Below are 4,944 nucleotides of genomic sequence, written 5' to 3'. Positions count from 1 at the left end.
ATTTTAGATTAAAACATTTTTTTAATTATACCTTCCTTTTCAACTTTTATTTAAACTAAAACATTTCTTTAATTATATAGAAGCAGAAAGTAGTCAAGTGGGAGTGATAAGGATAATATTATCATTTTAACGCTTTTATCCATGTATTGTTGTACACGTATTGGTCATTTTACCTTCTACTTCGTAAAAATAATACAAATTTTTTCTCATAACTTATACATATATTAGTTATGCGAATTTCAAAATTGTCAACCAAACGTCGTATTAATGTTATACATGAATAACTTTTTTTCTTATCCAACTATCAAACATCTTATTAATTATATACATTAACAATTTTTTTCTTATCCACCCCAAACGTGGTATAAGTTATAAAGACTCTACTATATGAATAAGACTTGTTTTATACAACTACCAAACACTTGGTATCTTTATAGATGTTATGTGAGAATTAGTTATACATGTATTAGCTATGCATGGTTTAGTTCTACATGTATTAGTTATGTATGGTTTAGTTATGCAAAGTTTAGTTATACATGTATTCAGGGATGTTCACGATTTGGATAAAAATCAATCCAAACCAAAAGTTTGAACCAAATTGATAAAAATAAAAGCGATTATATTTTGGGTTTGGTTTGATTTGGTTTTAGATTTTTGAAAACCGATAGTATTTGGTACCAAAACATATATATATATATATATATATATATATATATATATATATATTATTATTATTATTATTATTATTATTATTAATTTCATGTATAAGAGTGTCTATGACTATTTTTTGTGAGACTGAAAATGTTAATGCCTCTTGTGTCTAAGCCAATATAGTGAATTCTAAAGCTTTAACCATGATAAATTCAGTGATCGAAAGTTCAATAATATTAGTCATTCTGAATATTTTTTGTTTTTAATGGATAGCTGTCACTTTTTTTACATTTTGGAATGAAGTTTTTCTTTTATTTTGGTGTATGGTTAATAACCGAACCAAACCAAACCGAAATGATAACCACCAAACTGATAAATTTATATTATACTAGATAATGAAAGGCCCGTTTACGGGACCAATATCACAATCTTATAATAGAAATTTAATTAGGTTTCTAAAAGAAAACGGTATTGTAAAACAAACATGATAGGAAATAACAATAAAACATAATATTTCTTAAAATAATGACATGCCTGATGAAAATTATAATGAATCACCTCATTCTTTATAGAGTAATAAAAGGATGAAAAAAACTTATTACTTTGGTCTTAATATTTATTAAAATTAAGAGAACAATTTTGTATGATAAAGATAAAATTTTTTCCAAAATAATTAATAAACATGATGGATTAATGTTAATATCAAAGAGATAGGATTTAAAAATATCAGCAACAGTTGATATAATATATACTACATTAATTTAACATGAGGTAGTTAGTATAATAATTTCTATAGCTTGCTTAAAATGATTTGAACTATGATAAAATAATAATAATAATTAAATATATGTATTTTCAATAAATTATATAATGACATATATGTTACATGAAGTTTTGAGATTATCCATGAAAAGAGAAATCAAGTAAATTAGATACTTCAAAAATTATCTCTACAATCCAAAAAAAAAAAAACAATGCCATGAAATGAAAAGTCTGAAGAGAATCAAAGAAAATGACATAACATGCTTATGAAATTCTCAAAAATTTTGTTCTTGAAGAGCTATATCACAGGTTGCATTCCTTTTGAATTAAGCATTTTGAGAAAAGTAATTGTCATTGATATTGAATTTAACATGTTAACTGATTCACTAGGGTGTTTGAAAAGTGTGGATTAGTTAAATTTTTCTAAAAGTTGAGTCATTATAGAGACAATTGATCGAAACTGCATTATTTAATTTCCTAATAAGAGATTTATACCCAAGTTTATAATATTTAGGACGCAATTAAAATAAAGGACGAAAAATTTATTGGTATAAGACACGAGAGGGGAGAGAATTGAGGAGTGAATTACATGAAGAATGAGTTAATGTCGATTTCTTTGTGTCATAGACTTAGTTCTAGAAAAATCTTATAATTTATAGTTTTTAGAAAAGTCATGTAACTTGTGGAAGAAATTTACCACTTGAAAAAAATATTTTAATAAAGTTTTAAAATACAATTTATAGTTTTTAAAATGAAATATTTATGAAATTATCATATTACGGTAGATTGTCCTCAACTTTTTAAATTAAACACATATTTAGACTATTATGTTTGAAATCTAGTAAAAGTACAAATTTGATTATATATTTTAATGAATAACTACACTTTTATAATCTAATAAACATTTTTGTTTCTTTAACTACAAATATATCATCCTATTCATTTTATTTGTAAAGTTACTTTTTAACATCTTTAAAATATTTATTTGTAAAAATATTGAAATTAATTTTATATATTCTTTAATTTATATCTAATATATGTTATTAATTATATCATACATATTTCTTTTCAGGTACATTAATTAGAGTCAAAATAAAGGTGAAAATAATTAACTATATTTTTAAGCAATGAATTTTTTTGTTAAAATAGACCTTTTTAGTAAGCATAATCAATATAAAAATATTAGGAATTAATTAAAAGAATAATTAGATAGATGATATACCGTGGTTTCACGATATTTTTAATACTTTTTCCTTAAGTTTAGTGTGTGTCCAAAAGCCTTTTTGTGTTGATTTTTATGTAAGTCTCTATTTATTTGCAGGAAATCTGTCCAAAGATGAACGCAGAAGTTTTTGAGCAAGAAATGTAGAAAAGTTACCACCTACGAAGCTTGTGACGGTCCGTCGTGCCTGTGACGATCTGTAGGTGGCATCGTAGTGAAGCTGCTGAAGGAAGATGAGGAAGTCTGACCTAAGTGTGGGATTACGAAGTTCATGATGGACCGTCATAGCCACGACGGTCCGTCCTGCTGGTTCGTCGTGATGATAAAAAAGTAGTCCCAATACCCAAATTCCAAGAAGTTTAAGTGTTATGGAATGGAGACCCTCGACGAATCGTCATGCTTGAAACGGTCTGTCATACATGTTCGTCGAGGGTAATGAAGAAAGCAGCAGAAGAATTTGTGAAGTATAGGATGACGGAGGCCATGACGGCCCGTCCTGACCACGACGGTCCGTCATGAGGTCCGTCGATCCAGCCGTGTTTTGACAGATTTTCAGAAATTAGAGTCCTTCTTTTAGTAGGTTTTTATTTTTTATATATATAGTTGTAAAAACCTCGTTTTTAGGATTAGACTCTCTTGTAGTTAGACTCTTGGATATTAGACTTTGTGATTGTTATAATTTTGGAGAATCTTTAGTCCTCGATTAATTTCAGTAATTGACACACTTTTCCTGGAATTGATTGTTGGTGCGATTATTGATTAATCAAGTGAACTTCTGGATTTTATTCTTTTCTCATTGAAGTAAGTGCATGAATTCTTATATTACATATATGAATATTGTGATTATGACTATGGGTAACTAAACTCCATAACTAGGGTTGTGGTAACCATGGGTAAATAATGAGGTAAAATCTAACTAAAATAGCAATTCTAGAATAGTGTCTTTCATGTATTGATAATTCTTTCGTTTAGAAGTCTTTTTAATGGATGACCAACGCTAGAACTCGACTTAATGCTACTTGCCGGACCAAGGAGGTAGATAATAGGAAAAGAATTATCAACATAGATTTAGTGTATACTATCTAATAGGCTTGTATTGATTGGTATGAGGTAATAACTTAGTCAAATATCGAATACAATGCTTAATATGATATAAAGGTAAGGGTTAGTATAACAACACACATAGCCGGACCAAGGTGCGGAGTGAAATTTTCTAGATGCCGGAGAAAGGATTTAGAAATACATAACTTATTACTTTGCATGCTAGATACTAGGAAAGAATTGTTATAGTTAGAATTATCAAGTTAGGAACCTGTGGGGAACACTTAAACCTAGTTACTTTTATTATTGATTAAACTCCAACATTTGAATCTATTAGTTGTCTACTTTAATTTAGCTAGTTATTTTCATTCATTAGAAATAAAACCCCCCTTTTATTGTCTTTGTTTTCTAAGGAAATAATTGACTAAATAATAGTAATAATAGAGTGAAGTTAAGTCTGAACTATTTTTCTCGTGGGAACGACCCCAACCTCATTAGTTGGGTTCCTTACTTGATACGACCGTTTTACTTCTTATTTGAGAAGTAATTTTGAGCGTATCAAATTTTGGCGCCGCTGTCGGGAAAAGTAGCTTTTAGATTAACTTAAACTTATTGCTATAGTTTAGTCGCTATTTTCTTAATTTTACTATGTTTATTGTTTTTTATTCTAGCAAAACTATCTTCCTTGTATGCCAAATACACAGAGAGGAAGAGAACCCTTGTTTCTCTATGATCACGAATTAAAGCGTACACTATGCAACATGAATCGAAACATGGGTATTAATAATGATGATCCAAACGAGAACATCCCAGCTCCGGTTGATGTTCATGGTCAGTTAATACCCGATTCTCCGGGTGAAAACCAACAGAGGGGACAAAATCACACTCCGCGTCCTCAAGAATACTACAGAGGGTATGACAATATAGCAAACTCCAATGGGCCACTTGTCTTTCCCCCTCTACCACCAGGCCATACCTTTGTGGTAACTAGTAGCCTGATGCAAATGCTCACTGCCAGAGGTTTGTTTTCAGGGCTACCTTCTGAGGATCCACTTGCCCATATAGCTAAGGTAAGGGCACTATGTAAAAGCTGTGTAGGGAGGCCTGATTTGGATTTGGATGTAATAGGGATAAGAGTCTTTTCTCTCTCACTGACGAGAGAGGCTGCTATTTGGTTCACTGAGCTCCCTTATAACTCAATTTTCACTTGGAACCAACTAAGGGACGTTTTCTCAGCACGTTACTACCCGGTCTCCAAGAAACTAAAC

This window comes from Solanum lycopersicum, chromosome 7, assembly GCF_036512215.1.
Source record: "Solanum lycopersicum chromosome 7, SLM_r2.1".
NCBI classification, from domain to species: domain Eukaryota; kingdom Viridiplantae; phylum Streptophyta; class Magnoliopsida; order Solanales; family Solanaceae; genus Solanum; species Solanum lycopersicum.
This window is presented reverse-complemented; position numbering follows the sequence as displayed.